Source organism: Phyllobates terribilis, unplaced genomic scaffold, assembly GCF_046119375.1.
Source record: "Phyllobates terribilis strain yellow unplaced genomic scaffold, ASM4611937v1 Scaffold_5__5_contigs__length_657084704, whole genome shotgun sequence".
NCBI classification, from domain to species: domain Eukaryota; kingdom Metazoa; phylum Chordata; class Amphibia; order Anura; family Dendrobatidae; genus Phyllobates; species Phyllobates terribilis.
Window position 1 is genome coordinate 10,050,264 of NW_027362765.1, and position 17,975 is coordinate 10,068,238.

General features: G+C 48.2%; 1 protein-coding gene across 1 annotated transcript in view; it reads left to right on the forward strand.

Moving 5' to 3' along the window:
* The first annotated feature begins 11,801 nt into the window (after window positions 1–11,801).
* The window catches only part of LOC141270827 (gastrula zinc finger protein XlCGF66.1-like), a 91,463-nt gene continuing 85,289 nt past the window's right edge, over window positions 11,802–17,975 (forward strand). The window contains exon 1 of the mRNA XM_073680929.1: window positions 11,802–11,831. The gene's annotated coding sequence lies outside the window, so the exon portion shown is untranslated. The remainder of the gene's footprint in view (window positions 11,832–17,975) is intronic.

Below are 17,975 nucleotides of genomic sequence, written 5' to 3' on the forward strand. Positions count from 1 at the left end.
ACTCACTCCTTTCCAGTTTATAAAGGTATAAAAACTCTATACATAATAATCACATATAGTTTTTATTAAATTAGTTTTGGCAAGTTTCACGTCTGGGGGATTCGAAGTAATCCCTGCCTTTTAGCTTCCTTTCCATATCCCCCCTCCTCCCCTGCATGTCACAGGGGCCTGTGACATGCAGTTCCCATCCGGATCCCGCGCCTGCGCAATTTACCCTGTATGGACGGCGCTCTAATTCCTGCCGTCTGTATAGCCTTGTGGAGCAGGAAACTTGTGCGCAGGCGCCGGTGAGTCACAATTGTGAAATTGCACTTTTTTTGCAATTTCACCGCACTTTGAATTTTTTTCCTGTTTTCCATTACACAATATGGTAAAACCAATGGTGTTGTTCATAAGTACAACTCGTCTCACAAAAAACAAGCCCTCACATGGCCATATTGACGGAAAAATAAAACCGTTATGGCTCTGGGAAGAAGGGGAGCAAAAAACAAACGCAAAAATGGAGAAACCCAAGGTGGTAAAGGGGTTAATATCAAATAATTCTAAAAAAAAAATAGAAAAGTGTTAGAAAATATTTGTTTTTATTTCTTTCATATCGGCATCGAAGAAAACCAGCATATGGATCTTTTCCAGCCTGGGTGCCGGGTTATCTGGGCCATTCCATCAGGTGTTGTTCATATGGTGCGAAATCCCTTCCCAGATCCCCTGAATTCCTACATGGGATGTAAATTCCCTCAGGACCGACCCGCTGAATTCACGGCTTATCAATCAACATTTATATTTTGTTCATATTTATCCGGAACTTTTCGAAAACCGTCTAAATGGTTAACATTTCTGATGAATTGTATCATTTATTTCAGTTAAATGTACAATATAGATTTTTGGCAATGTTCACACTCTGCATCTGAGGCTGAATGGTCCACAATGTACTTTATATAATCATTGTCATATAGCATATATAGAGAAATTCATAAACATTTTGAAATATAATAAATAGATAGTGTGGAGACACGAGGGTCAGTGGGTGGTCTCATCTTTAGAAAACCATATGGACCAGGGCTCACCCCACTGAACGCCCGCTCTCCTTTCCCGTGGACAGGACACTACTCAGACCAGACAGGGTGAGGGTAACCCAGTGCGGCAATAATTTATTGCCCCAACACCAGCCGGTCACATACAGTACAGCCCCAGCAAGTACACAAGATGGTGCACATGACATAGTCTCACCTTTCCGCTGGCTCTGAGCAGCTGTGACTTCGGGGCATCCAGGGCCGACTACCCCAACTTCTGGCCGACAACCAGAGAGGAGGTAGCGGCAAGCTTAGGAAGCTGAGCGAGTGCAGTGAGGTACGTGGCCAGGTGACCTGATTGTCCCAACCTGGATTCTCCAGCGTCTTTGAGGGGTCAGTGATGGTCAGTGGAGCAGATCTGTGTTCCTCCAGCTGTTCGGTGGCTTGCTGTAGAGTGTGTGGGAAAAGAGGCAGATTCTACTTTTCTAGGTCACACCTCGTATTCAGGCATTTTTTTCCACAGGATTCGGAGCAAGTCGTCTCTCATTGTCCAAGTGTTCATAGTTTGTCCTTCAATATTTGCAGGACAATCTTGAACTCACTAATACAATAGGTAGACAGGAAATTAACAATGATCAATCTGTCAGTTAGCCTGTGCCTTTGTTCCACAAGAACAATAAGGGGGCGATATAATCCGTACACAGACAGCAGCCATTCAAGATTCCAACAATTACATCTACAACTAGAGTCAGGGACAATAGCTCATGTCCCTGTGCCCACTGACTAACTGCATTTGGCTGGGTCCTCACATATATATATATATATATATATATATATATACATATATATATATATATATATATATATATATACACACACACACACACACACACACACACACACATCTATATCTGTATATAGACAAAATTCAAGTACAGTTGAAACCAGAAGTTTACATACACTATATAAAAAGACACATCTGCATGTTTTTCTCAATATCTGACATGAAATCAGAATAAATCTTTCCCGTTTTAGGTCAATTAGGATTACCATAATTTTTAATATTTGCCAAATGCCAGAATAATGAGAGAGAGAGAGAATGTTTTAAGGAATTTTTATTACTTACTGCAAAGTCAAAAATTTCCATACATTTCATTAGTATTTGGTATCATTGCCCTTAAACTGAATAATTTATGTCAAGCGTTTGGGATCTCCTTCCACAAGCTTCTCACAATAGTTGGTCGATATTTGGGCCTATTCCTCCTGACAAAGCTGCTGTAACTGATCCAGGTTTGTAGGTCGCCTTGCTCGCACCTGCTTTTTCAGCTTTCCCCATAAATTTTCAATAGGATTGAGATCAGGGCTTTGTGATGGCCACTTCCTGGCTGATGTCTTGAGATGTTGCTTCAGTATTGCCACATAATCTTCTTTTCTCATGATACCATCTATTTTATGAAGTGCACCAGTCCCTCCTGCAACAAAAAAACCCCTACAACATGATGCTGCCACCCCCATGTTTTTCAGACGGGATGGTGTTCTTATGCTTCCAAGCTTTTTCCTTTTTCCTCCAAACATAACAATGGTCATTAAGCCCAAAAATGTATATTTTAGTTTCATCAGACCAAAGGACATGTCTCCAAAAATTAAAGGAGTTGTCCAGTACTTTTACTATAGCCCAAATGTATTTACCCTGTTAAGATAAGGGTTTTTGAAAATGCCTTTTGTTGTCCTTCTGGCCTGTGAGCGGCGCTATCCTGGCCGCTCACAAGCATCACGTGACCCCCAACTGCAGCCGGCTCTTCCTTCTGCTGATGTCACGTCAAGTGAGGCGAGACATCAGTGACGCGATCCCAGTGGTGGATGCCGGGCTGTGGGCAGGGTTACCCCGCGGGTCGCACCCAGCATCCACTGCGCGCTTTCCCAATGAATGAGAGGGAAAGTGCCTGGTGGATGCTGGGTGTGACGTAATCCCGCCCACAGCCCAACACTCACTGTGGAGCGCAGCACTGAGTCACGCCCGGCTGCAGCCAGAACTTGACGTGACATCAGTGGATGTCAGAGCCGGCTGCAGCCGGGGGTCACGTGAGTGGACAGAAGGACAACGAAAAGTTATTTACAAAAACCCTTATCTGAACAGGGTAAATATATTGGGGGACATTTGGGCCATAGTAAAAAGTACTGGACATCTTCTTTAAGGTCTTTGTTTCTGTGTGCATTTGCAAACAATAATCTGGCTTTTTTGTTTCTTTTGGAGTAATGGCTTCTTCCTGGCAGAGTGGCCTTTCAGCCCATGCTGATACAGTACTCATTTCACTGTGGATATTGACACAATCTTACCAGCTTCCACCATCATCTTCACAAGGTCTTTTGCTTTTGTCCTTGGGTTGATATCCACATGTCGGACCAAAGCACGTTCATCTCTGGGACACAGAACCAGTCTCCTTCCTGAGCGGTATGATGGCAGGACATTCCCATCTTGTTTGGACTTGTGTATAATTGTTTGTACAGGTGAATGAGGCACCTTCAGGTATCTTGAAATTGTACCCAAGGATGAGACAGACTTGTGCAAGTCCACAATTCTCTTCCTGATACCTTGGCTTATTTCTTTAGACTTTCCCATGATGCTGTAACATACCTGGCGGTGGGCTTGCATGGTGCACCATCTCTCACCATGCAAGATCGCAAACTTGATCATCAATCCAGTCTGCTAGCCTGGCTTCTTTCCATGCTGTCTGTTTGTTTCTGTTCTGACTGTTTAGGGCGGCGGCCCGGTTACTTCCTGATTCTTGTAGCTGCTGTGGGCACACCCCTAATGCGTCCTCAGCCTATTGCTGTCTGTCACTGGATATTTAAACCAGCTTCACATACAAGCTGGTGCCTGAGCAACTTCAACATTCAGTGTGCTCTTTGACTCTGAATGTGCCAGGTCCTGTTCTAGTTTTCTCCTGCTTGTCCGCCTTCCTGGAGGCTGTATTTCCAGGCCTGTCTGAACATGCTCCTAGCCTGTTCGTTTCTGCCTCTGGGGGCCGTATACCCAGGCTCGTTCCTGTATTTCGCTGCAGTAACAGTTCCTGTCTGAACTGTCTCCTAACCTGTTACTCCTTTTGTCTCTATGTCCGTTTCCTCCCTTTTGCTGCAGTGTCTGAACCAGCACTTGGCTATACCTAGGCTCGTTCCTGTATTTTGTTGTAGTAACAGTTCCTGTCTGGACTGTCTCCTAGCCTCTTACCTGTTTTGTCTCTATGTCCGCTTCCTCCCTTTTTCTGCAGTGTCTGAACCAGCACTTGACTATACCTAGGCTCGTTCCTGTATTTTGTTGTAGTAACAGTTCCTGTCTGAACTGTCTCCTAACCTGTTACTTGTTTTGTTTGGAGTCCACTCGCTACTTCTTTGCAAGTACCTTGTGTGTATCTGGTTCTGCCTTTCCCTTCCAGTCTGTTCCGTGTGAACAGAGCCCTGTCCCCTCTGCTCTGTCTTTGCTCACCGCTTTGGCGGTTTATCTCTGCTCTGCCTTACTTACCGCTCTGGCGGTTTATGCCCGCTCTGCTCGGCCCTGCCCACCGCGCCTGCGGTTTCGCTCTGTTCGGCCTGCCCACCGCGCCTGCGGTTTCGCTCTGCTCGGCCCTGCCCACCGCGCCTGCGGTTTCGCTCTGCTCGGCCCTGCCCACCGCGCCTGCGGTTTCGCTCTGCTCGGCCCTGCCCAGCGCGCCTGCGGTTTCGCTTTGCTCGGCCCTGCCCACCGCGCATGCGGTTTCGCTCTGCTCGGCCCTGCCCACCGCGCCTGCGGTTTCGCTCTGCTCGGCCCTGCCCACCGCGCCTGCGGTTTCGCTCTGCTCGGCCCTGCCCACAGCGCCTGCGGCTCTTAACCCGTCTCCTAGTTTGTACTGGACCCTACCCAGCCTGCGCTCTAACCTGACTGTTTCTGTATTCCCCGGTGTGGGTCAACAGCCGTGTCCGGGGTCTGACCTGGAGTCGCACCTGGTCCCTCTGCTCGGTTCCTCCCTGGTGCACAGGCATCGTATGCCGTCTTGCGACCTTGGTCGGATCGGGTAGATACTTAGTTACGCCCCTCCAGGCACTCTCCGGTTCATGGTCCAGTGGGATCACTAAACACGCACACGCCAGTCAGTCCGGGCGTGTGCATAACAGATGCTACACAAAGAAGCAGTGTGTTTCAGGTGTGCATTAAAATACATCCACAGGTTTGTCTTTAATTAACTATGCAGTAATAAAAATGCCATAAAACATTCTCGCTTCCTCATTATTCTGGCATTCAACAAATCTTAAAAATTATGGCAATCCTAATTGACTTAAAACGGGAAAGGTTTATTCTGATTTCATGTCAGAAATTGAGAAAAACATGCAGATGTGTCTTTTTATATAGTGTATGGAAACTTCTGGTTTCAATTGTACACAGAACTTTATTCACACAGATACACAGGACTTTATTCACACAGATACAGTAGAAACCAGAAGTTGGGCCCCTCTTTATGTATAATTTGATCTCATTGTTTCCTTATTGTCTTAATTAATTCACCTAGACGGGCATTTTATAGGTAGCTTTTAGGTGGGTAGCTAGCTTCTGTCCTAGAATCATCAAGATTTTATTATGTCTTGTTAATATCTTAGGCCTAATATATCAGGCCTTCTTGCCCCTTTGGGGGGCATGATTCCTTTTTACATATTACTGACTTAGACATGTAAACATTAGTTTATCTTAGATCTCTTGCTTAAAATTTTTATATATTTTTAATCATGATGTCCATTAGATACATATATACCCGCAATTATGTGCTCACTTGCCCTATATTGATGATTTTATATTGATACGCTGTTCCCCAGCACATGCCACTTTATTATCTTAGTATCCCTGTGCACTTGTCACTTTATTAAAATGCCTATTGATTTTTTGACATATGTGTTATTTGCTGTATTTTCAGCACTAGTCACTTTTTTGCACCTATGGTAATGCCACTTCATGGAGATAACTTTAAAGGGCATTTTCATTTTTTCATTCTTATCCTATCCTACTCAGGGGCGTACATAGGAATCATGGGGCCCTACAGCAGAAGCTAAAAGCGTACATAGGAATCATGCCCCCCCCAAAAAAATTTTTTTTTTTAAATAATTGTCGGGGTCACGAAAGATCAGATCTCACAACTTTCCATCCTTTACATAGTAATTTTCCTCCTGCTGATGTCCTAGATCTCTCTTTCATTGCCCCATAAAGTGTGATGCCAATAAAAGGGCCCCCCAAACACAGTATGAAACCCCCATGGTGAATTCCTCCACGTGCACAGTATAATGACCCTACTGTACCCCACCTCAACTCCCAGGGTAACGTATGCTGACCCCAACACAGTATGATCCCCCAACTGTGAGCCGCTAGAGAGGATGGTACATAAGAAAGGACGGCGCTATACATAATAAGTGAGTACACTATATACTAAGGGACTGTGCTATACATAATAAGGCTACATTCCTGCATCTGTGTGCAGTGTCAGTGTGCTGCCCTGTTTTACTGATGCATTGAGTGTGTCCTATTCTAATCCTCAAAATCAGATCAGAACAGGACATTCTCTGACCCTCTTAGATCTCATTCTCAGATGCGTGATTTTCATGGATGTGTGAATGGATCTATAAAACTGTACGAGTCCGTGGACCATCCGATAAAAAGGTCTGGCAGCACATGGACATTTCACACAAATGTGAGAATGTGGCCTAAGGGATTTTACAGATAACATTATCACTTCAAGTCACACAGTGCAGATACAGAATAATATCTACATCCAGGCACTTACCGCTGACGTCTCCTCTGATCAGAGTCGGTTTCTGCTGCTTCTTCTCCATCTGGTCAGACCTTCATGTCGATATCTCCCAGCCACGACTCGTCTTGTCACGATGATCTCCAGCCTAGAAAATAACAAGGTCACATATTGTATGCATACATGTGTCTCCCCCGCTCTGTGTCCTCGAATACAGATATGTAACCCCCCCATTAATATACTATTAGCCACTTAGTAATCAAAATATAAAGTGATAAGCAGCACTGTGCCCCCCGTTAACTATAATCTGCACCGGCCAATAATATAAATTATTCAGTCTCTGTGACTCTCCCCAATTAACTGTAAGGCTATGTGCACACGGAAAACATACAAGGCTTCACAGTACAAGCAAAGTGAAACCCCCATAATTGCTCTCTCCCAGCACCCCCGTCATTGCTCTCTCTCAGCACCCCCATCATTGCTCTCTCCCAGCACCCCCGTCATTGCTCTGTCCCAGCACCCCCATCGTTGCTCTGTCCCAGCACACCCATCCTTGCTGTCCCAGCACCCCCATCGTTGCTGTCCCAGCACCCCCATCATTGCTCTGTCCCAGCACCCCCATCGTTGCTGTCCCAGCACCCTCATCATTGCTCTCTCTCAGCACCCGTATCATTGCTCTGTCCGAGCACCCCCATCATTGCTCTGTCCCAGCACCTCCATCATTGCTCTCTCCCAGCACCCCCATCATTGCGCTCTCCCAGCACTCCCATCATTTCCTCTCAGCACCCCCATCATTATTCTGTCCCAGCACCTCCATCATTGCTCTCTCCCAGCCCCACATAATTGCTCTCTCCCAGCTCCCCACCATTGCTTTGTCCCAGCACCCCCATCATTGCTCGCTCCCAGCACCCCCATCATTGCTCTCCCCTTCCCCACCATCCCCATCATAGCTCTCCCCAGCCCTATCAGCCCCATCATTCCTCTCCTCAGCTCCATCATTCCTCTCCCCAGCCCCATTATTGCTCTTCCCAGCCCCATCATTCCTCTCCCCAGCCCCATCAGCCCCATTATTGCTCTCCCCAGCCCCATCATCCCTCTCCCCAGCCCCATCAACTCCATTATTCCTCTCCCCAGCTCCATCATTCCTCTCCCCAGCCCCATCATTGCTCTCCCTAGCCCCACCATCCCATTATTCCTCTCCCCAGCCCCATCAACCCCATCATTCCTCTCCCCAGCCCCATTATTGCTCTTACCAGCCCCATTAGTCCCATTATTCCTATCCCAAGCCCCATCACTCATCTCCCCAACCCCATCAACCCCATTATTCCTCTCCCCATCCCCATCAGACCTCTCCCCAGTCCCATCAGCCCCATTATTGCTCTTCCCAGCCCCATCATTCCTCTCCCCAGCCCCACCATTGCTCTCCCCCCACCTCCCCTCCCCAGCATTTCAGTAAAAAAACAACAACAAAAAAACAACAACTTACCTCAGCTCGCTCCCCTGCAGCAGCATCCTCCTGGTTGCCGGCAGCTTTCTTCCTGACCCAGACGCTTGCTGCATGATGACGACATCAAGCTGCGCGCGCCTGGGTCAGGGAGGAAGCAGAGGACGAACCCTCCAGCTCCGCTGCTATTCTCCTCCTGACAGCAGCGGAGCTGCAGGGATCGCTCCCTGACCGCCGCATGCAGGGAGCAGCTGCATCTTGCGGGCCCCTTGGTGCAGCTGCATGGTGGGGACCTGGCGCAGCTGCACCAGTGGCGGTATGTCCACCCCTGGACTGCTATGGGGCCCCCCCAACTCACGGGCCCCATAGCAGTCGCGTGGTCTGCCGCCATTGGCGGTACGCCACTGATCCTACTCTTTCCTGGCACCGGTGCTTTTCCATTCATATAACTTTAATTAGCATCTTCACTTTCATCACACTCATCAGTGTATTCACTTTCCACCAGTGAGAGGCTAGGCAGCTTTATTTATTCTTTATTTTTCACATTTACACAGTGATTTATTAGACATCATCACGTTTCTCATTAGATATAATCCCCTCAGTGTATCATTGTGCATCATTTTCCCTGCAACACGACCCCTCTTAAATTATTCAAATATATTCATCACTCATCATTTCATAATCTATAATTCATCATACACCTACATCGTTTCCTATTGAGTTCTCCTTTTTGTATTATTGCATCATTTCATCTACACGACCCTTAGTAATCCATTGATTTCAATCCACATCCATCTGCATCACAGAGACAGTGCGCATGCTCCGCTCTCGATGCCTCCAGGACTTCTGATGACACTCATCACATGACCCACTTGCGTTCCACGCTTGCGGTCATTGGGCGCCGGAAGGAAGATTCCCATTCGGAGAAACAGGTACAAAAGCGTCAAACATCCATTAAGTCTCACATGAGTCGGGCACTCTGGGACTCCCATTGGCCACCTTTGTATTTAAATATTTGAGTCACCCCTCACCCTGACACACCCCCAGAAGAAGCTGGCGGCAAAACGCGCGTCGGGGTGAGGGGACGCAGCTGGTCACTACTTCCACCGCCCAGGATTACTACGCTCAGCCTTACATACAAGTATTACCTCTAGATTACCCTCTGATTATACCTATAGGCATTTGCCCATACCAATGTTGCATCTATGCCTCACTTGTTCACTACACGGACACTGATCCTAATCACTTAGAATTATCCCTGTCAGGCCTATACTGTATGCATTTGCATTTGATATTTGTACGCTTTCTGGTTTGGCATTTTTTGCTATCTAAGGCTTCTTTCACACGTCGATGTTTCTAGTACGTGTGGTAACAGTTTATACACGTACCTGATACACAGACACACGTAGACCATTCAAATCTATGGGTCTGCGCACATGGCAGTGTGTTTTCACGGACCGTGCACTCCACACACCGACATGTCCATTTTTTTGCGGATGCACGGTCGGCAAAATGTCCCACACGGATGACATCTGTGTATTATCAGTGTGACACGTACCGGCGCCTGGGAATCAACCTTACAGTTTGTGCTGTTCCCAAGCGCCGGGTGCTGAACACTGCCCTCATCATGGTTCCTGCCGACACTGCGATTAGCACCAGCAGGGAAAATGATGAGGGTAGTAGTGTCTCCTCCCGCAGTGTCCACCAGTGTAAAAATAAGATTAAAATAATAAAATTCATATAGTCACCTGTCCAGAGATGTCCCCCGCAGTAATCGTCTGACCGCTGACGCTAACGAGCCAAGGAAAATGAGCCGCTCCAGCGGGCCCCGAAGCTGCGCTCAGGAGCGGTGTCCTGTCACTCAATGAGCGCAGCTCCGGAGCCGCTCGATGGAGCGAGTCATTCTACCCGGGTGCTCTGCTGAATGTCCCTCACTACCAGCGCCCCTATGACAACTCCTCCTGCCAGGGGAGAAAGAAATAGTAAATGGGCATGGCTAAAATTTGCAGCAACATCAGTCCCTCGTACTATTCTTCAAAAGTTGGGAGGTATAGACACACGGCTCCGCTCCACGCACCACGTACACGTGCAGCTCCGCACGCTTCATACACGAGCAGCTCCGCTCCAAACACCTCGTACACGCGCGGCTCTGCTCCATACACCTCGTATACGCACGGCTCTGCTCCATACATCTCGTATACGCACGGCTCTGCTCCATACACTTCATACATGCACGGCTCTGCTCCGTACACTTCATACATGCACGTCTCCGCTCCGTACACCTCGTACACGCGCGGCTCCACTCCGTACACCTCGTACACGCGCGGCTCCGCTCCGTACACCTCGTACACGCGCGGCTCCGCTCCATACACCTCGTACACGCGCGGCTCCGCTCCGTACACCTCGTACACGCGCGGCTCCGCTCCGTACACCTCGTACACGCGCGGCTCCGCTCCGTACACCTCGTACACGCGAGCCTCCGCTCCGTACACCTCGTACACGCGAGCCTCCGCACCGTACACCTTGTACACGCGAGCCTCCGCTCCGTACACATCGTACACGCGCGCCTCCGCTCCGTACACATCGTACACGCGAGCCTCCGCTCCGTACACCTCGTACACGCGAGCCTCCGCACCGTACACCTCGTAAACGCGAGCCTCCGCTCCGTACACATCGTACACGCGCGCCTCCGCTCCGTACACCTCGTACACGCGAGCCTCCGCTCCGTACACCTCGTACACGCGAGCCTCCGCTCCGTACACCTCGTAAACGCGCGCCTCCGCTCCGTACACATCGTACACGCGCGCCTCCGCTCCGTACACATCGTACACGCGCGCGTCCGCTCCGTACACATCGTACACGCGCGCGTCCGCTCCGTACACCTCGTACACGCGCGCCTCCGCTCCGTACACCTCGTACACGCGCGCCTCCGCTCCGTACACCTCGTACACGCGCGCCTCCGCTCCGTACACCTCGTACACGCGCGCCTCCGCTCCGTACACCTCGTACACGCGCGCCTCCGCTCCGTACACCTCGTACACGCGCGCCTCCGCTCCGTACACCTCGTACACGCGCGCCTCCGCTCCGTACACCTCGTACACGCGCGGCTCCGCTCCGTACACCTCGTACACACGCGGCTCCGCTTCGTACACCTCGTACAAGCGCGGCTCTGCTCCGTACACCTCGTACACACACGGCTCCGCTCCGTACACCTCGCACACACGCGGCTCCACTCCGTACACCTCGTACACACGCGGCTCCGCTCCGTACACCTCGTACACACACGGCTCCGCTCCGTACACCTCGTACACACGCGGCTCCGCTCCGTACACCTCGTACACACACGGCTCTGCTCCGTACACCTCGTACACACTCGGCTCCGCTCCGTACACCTCGTACACACGCGGCTCTGCTACATCCACACTGTAAACCCCTCCTGACCCCACACATAAACTTCACCTCATCCAGCACCATGACAACCAGCACAGCAGAGTCCTGCATCCACTGAGGCCCCTGATCATGTGACCCCTGACTCCTCCCCTCCTGTGACCTCATCACAGCTCCTGTGCGCACAGAGCAGCCATATATGTGGTGGCGGCTCTGCAGGTAGAGGTATGTGGAGGTCCCCCATTACTGGGCGCAGGGGGGCATTAACCCCTTCAGCACGGAGACTCTTTTTGGGTCTCTGTGTGGTGTGAACAGTGAGGTAACAGCTGTGGGCAGAATGCGGCTTAGCTGGTTCCCGTCCACATTAGATCAATTCAGACGGCTGCAGGATGAAGGACAATGGAGAATCCGTCATCCGCAGCCTATAAACTATGGAGACGTAGGGCAGTACCTGAGGCCGGAGTGAATGCGCCTCACAGAGAGGAGGCGGGGGGGTTTCTCTATAAATGTCCGGCATCAGTGCCAGCCCGCGCCCCTCACATCGTAGCCGGGGCTAATAATGTTGGCTAATGAGTAATAACAAAAACCTCCTGATGTGCCCATGGGTGAAACACGCTGAGGAGACTGAGCACAGGTCAGTGAGCTCAGTAACAAGGAACCCCGGATACCTCAACGTGAATACTGTAGTACAATATGGGGGGACACAGTGATCACCTGGAGCTCAGCAGGAGACATCTGCATCTCAGTAACATAGACCCCGGATACCTCAATGTGAATACTGTAGTACAATATGGGGGGACACAGTGATCACCTGGAGCTCAGCAGGAGATATCTGCATCTCAGTAACATAGACCCCCAGATACCTCAATGTGAATACTGTAGTACAATATGGGGGGACACAGTAATCACCTGGAGCTCAGCAGGAGATATCTGCATCTCAGTAATAAAGACCCCCAGATACCTCAATGTGAATACTGTAGTACAATATGGGGGGACACAGTGATCACCTGGAGCTCAGCAGGAGACATCTGCATCTCAGTAACATAGACCCCGGATACCTCAATGTGAATACTGTAGTACAATATGGGGGGACACAGTGATCACCTGGAGCTCAGCAGGAGATATCTACATCTCAGTAACATAGACCCCCGGATACCTAAATGTGAATACTGTAGTACAATATGGGGGGACACAGTGATCACCTGGAGCTCAGCAGGAGATATCTGCATCTCAGTAATAAAGACCCCCAGATACCTCAATGTGAATACTGTAGTACAATATGGGGGGACACCGTAATCACCTGGAGCTCAGCAGGAGATATCTACATCTCAGTAACATAGACCACCGGGTACCTCAATGTGAATACTGTAGTACAATATGGGGGGGGGGTCACAGTGATCACCTGGAGCTCAGCAAGAGATATCTGCATCTCAGTAACATAGACCCCCGGATACCTCAATGTGAATACTGTAGTACAATATGGGATGACACAGTGATTGCCTGGAGCTCAGCAGGAGATATCTGCATCTCAGTAATAAAAAACCCCGGATACCTCAATGTGAATACTGTAGTACAATATGGGGGGACACAGTGATTACCTGGAGCTCAGTAGGAGATATCTGCATCTCAGTAATAAAGACCCCGGGATACCTCAATGTGAATACTGTAGTACAATATGGGGTGACACAGTTTTCACCTGGACCTCAGCAGGAGATATCTACATCTCTTTAACATAGACCCCCGGATACCTAAATGTGAATACTGTAGTACAATATGGGGGGACATATTGATCACCTGGAGCTCAGCATGAGATATCTGCATCTCAGTAACATAGACCCCCGGATACCTAAATGTGAATACTGTAGTACAATATGGGGTGACACAGTGATCACCTGGAGCTCAGCAGGAGATATCTGCATCTCAGTAATAAAGACCTCCGGATACCTCAATGTGAATACTGTAGTACAATATGGGGGGACACAGTAATCACCTGGAGCTCAGCAGGAGATATCTGCATCTCAATAACATAGACCCCCGGATACCTCAATGTGAATACTGTAGTACAATATGGGGGACACAGTGATCACCGGGAGCTCAGCAGGAGACATCTGCATCTCAGTAACATAGACCCCGGATACCTCAATGTGAATACTGTAGTACCATATGGGGGGACACAGTGATCACCTGGAGCTCAGCAGAAGATATCTGCATCTCAGTAACATAGACCCCCAGATACCTCAATGTGAATACTGTAGTACAATATGGGGGGTCACAGTGATCACCTGGAGCTCAGCAGGAGATATCTACATCTCAGTAACATAGACCCCCGGATACCTAAATGTGAATACTGTAGTACAATATGGGGGGACACAGTGATCACCTGGAGCTCAGCAGGAGATATCTGCATCTCAGTAATAAAGACCCCCAGATACCTCAATGTGAATACTGTAGTACAATATGGGGGGACACAGTAATCACCTGGAGCTCAGCAGGAGATATCTACATCTCAGTAACATAGACCACCGGGTACCTCAATGTGAATACTGTAGTACAATATGGGGGGACACAGTGATCACCTGGAGCTCAGCAGGAGATATCTGCATCTCAGTAATAAAGACCCCCAGATACCTCAATGTGAATACTGTAGTACAATATGGGGGGGGGGGGGTCACAGTGATCACCTGGAGCTCAGCAAGAGATATCTGCATCTCAGTAACATAGACCCCCGGATACCTCAATGTGAATACTGTAGTACAATATGGGATGACACAGTGATTGCCTGGAGCTCAGCAGGAGATATCTGCATCTCAGTAATAAAAAACCCCGGATACCTCAATGTGAATACTGTAGTACAATATGGGGGGACACAGTGATTACCTGGAGCTCAGTAGGAGATATCTGCATCTCAGTAATAAAGACCCCGGGATACCTCAATGTGAATACTGTAGTACAATATGGGGTGACACAGTTTTCACCTGGACCTCAGCAGGAGATATCTACATCTCTTTAACATAGACCCCCGGATACCTAAATGTGAATACTGTAGTACAATATGGGGGGACATATTGATCACCTGGAGCTCAGCATGAGATATCTGCATCTCAGTAACATAGACCCCCGGATACCTAAATGTGAATACTGTAGTACAATATGGGGTGACACAGTGATCACCTGGAGCTCAGCAGGAGATATCTGCATCTCAGTAATAAAGACCTCCGGATACCTCAATGTGAATACTGTAGTACAATATGGGGGGACACAGTAATCACCTGGAGCTCAGCCGGAGATATCTGCATCTCAGTAACATAGACCCCCGGATACCTCAATGTGAATACTGTAGTACAATACGGGATGACAGTGATTGCCTGGAGCTCAGCAGGAGATATCTGCATCTCAATAATAAAAACCCCCGGATACCTCAATGTGAATACTGTAGTACAATATTGGGGACACAGTGATTACCTGGAGCTCAGTAGGAGATATCTGCATCTCAGTAATAAAGACCCCCGGATACCTCAATGTGAATACTGTAGTACAATATGGGGTGACACAGTGATCACCTGGAGCTCAGCAGGAGAAATCTACATCTCAGTAACATAGACCCCCGGATACCTAAATGTGAATACTGTAGTACAATATGGGGTGACACAGTGATCACCTGGAGCTCAGCAGGAGATTTTTGCATCTCAGTAACATAGACCCCCGGATACCTCAATGTGAATAGTGTAGTACAATATGGGGTGACACAGTAATCACCTGGAGCTCAGCAGTAGATATCTGCATCTCAGTAACATAGACCACCAGATACCTCAATGTGAATACTGTAGTACAATATGGGGGGACATATTGATCACCTGGAGCTCAGCAGGAGATTTCTGCATCTCAGTAACATAGACCCCTGGATACCTCAATGTGAATACTGTAGTACAATATGGGGTGACACAGTGATCACCTGGAGCTCAGCAGGAGATATCTACATCTCAGTAACATAGACCCCCGGATACCTCAATGTGAATAGTGTAGTACAATATGGGGTGACACAGTAATCACCTGGAGCTCAGCAGTAGATATCTGCATCTCAGTAACATATACCCCCAGATACCTCAATGTGAATACTGTAGTACAATATGGGGTGACACAGTGATCACCTGGAGCTCAGCTGGATATTTCTGCATTTCAGTAACATAGACCCCCGGATACCTCAATGTGAATACTGTAGTACAATATGGGGTGACACAGTGATCACCTGGAGCTCAGCAGGAGATATCTACACCTCAGTAACATAGACCCCCGGATGCCTCACTGTGAATAGTGTAGTACAATATTGGGTGACACAGTGATTACCTGGAGCTCAGTAGGAGATATCTGCATCTCAGTAATAAAGACCCCCGGATACCTCAATGTGAATACTGCAGTACAATATGGGGTGACACAGTGATCACCTGGAGCTCAGCAGGAGATATCTACATCTCAGTAACATAGACCCCCGGATACCTAAATGTGAATACTGTAGTACAATATGGGGTGACACAGTGATCACCTGGAGCTCAGCAGGAGATTTTTGCATCTCAGTAACATAGACCCCTGGATACCTCAATGTGAATACTGTAGTACAATATGGGGTGACACAGTGATGACCTGGAGCTCAGCAGGAGATATCTACATCTCAGTAACATAGACCCCCGGATACCTCAATGTGAATAGTGTAGTACAATATGGGGTGACACAGCAATCACCTGGAGCTCAGCAGTAGATATCTGCATCTCAGTAACATAGACCACCAGATACCTCAATGAGAATACTGTAGTACAATATGGGGGGACATATTGATCACCTGGAGCTCAGCAGGAGATTTCTGCATCTCAGTAACATAGACCCCTGGATACCTCAATGTGAATACTGTAGTACAATATGGGGTGACACAGTGATCACCTGGAGCTCAGCAGGAGATTTTTGCATCTCAGTAACATAGACCCCCGGATACCTCAATGTGAATAGTGTAGTACAATATGGGGTGACACAGTAATCACTCGGAGCTCAGCAGTAGATATCTGCATCTCAGTAACATATACCCCCAGATACCTCAATGTGAATACTGTAGTACAATATGGAGTGACACAGTGATTACCTGGAGCTCAGTAGGAGATATCTGCATCTCAGTAATAAAGACCCCCAGATACCTCAATGTGAATACTGTAGTACAATATGGGGTGACACAGTGATCACCTGGAGCTCAGCAGGAGATATCTACATCTCAGTAACGTAGACCCCCGGATACCTCAATGTGAATAGTGTAGTACAATATTGGGTGACACAGTAATCACCTGGAGCTCAGCAGGAGATATCTGCATCTCAGTAACATAGACCCCCAGATACCTCAATGTGAATACTGTAGTACAATATGGGGGGGGGGGCACAGTGATCACTTGGAGCTCAGCAGGAGATATCTGCATCTCAGTAATAAAGACCTCCGGATACCTCAATGTGAATACTGTAGTACAATATGGGTAGACACAGTGATCACCTGGAGCTCAGCAGGAGATTTCTGCATCTCAGTATCATAGACCCCCGGATACCTCAATGTGAATAATGTAGTGCAATATGGGGGGACACAGTGATCACCTGGAGCTCAGCCGGAGATATATGCATCTCAGTAACATAGACCCCCGGATACCTCAATGTGAATACTGTAGTACAATATGGGGTGACACAGTAATCACCTGGAGCTCAGCAGGAGATATCTACATCTCAGTAACATAGATATCTGCATCTCAGTAATAAAGATCCCCAGATACCTCAATGTGAATACTGTAGTACAATATGGAGGGACACAGTAATCACCTGGAGCTCAGCAGGAGATATCTGCATCTCAGTAACATAGACCCCCGGATACCTCAATGTGAATACTGTAGTACAATACGGGATGACAGTGATTGCCTGGAGCTCAGCAGGAGATATCTGCATCTCAATAATAAAACCCCCCGGATACCTCAATGTGAATACTGTAGTACAATATTGGGGACACAGTGATTACCTGGAGCTCAGTAGGAGATATCTGCATCTCAGTAATAAAGACCCCCGGATACCTCAATGTGAATACTGTAGTACAATATGGGGTGACACAGTGATCACCTGGACCTCAGCAGGAGATATCTACATCTCTGTAACATAGACCGCCGGATACCTCAATGTGAATACTGTAGTACAATATGGGGGGACATATTGATCACCTGGAGTTCAGCAGGAGATTTCTGCATCTCAGTAACATAGACCCCTGGTTACCTCAATGTGAATACTCTTGTACAATATGGGGTGACACAGTGATCACCTGGAGCTCAGCAGGAGATATCTACATCTCAGTAACATAGA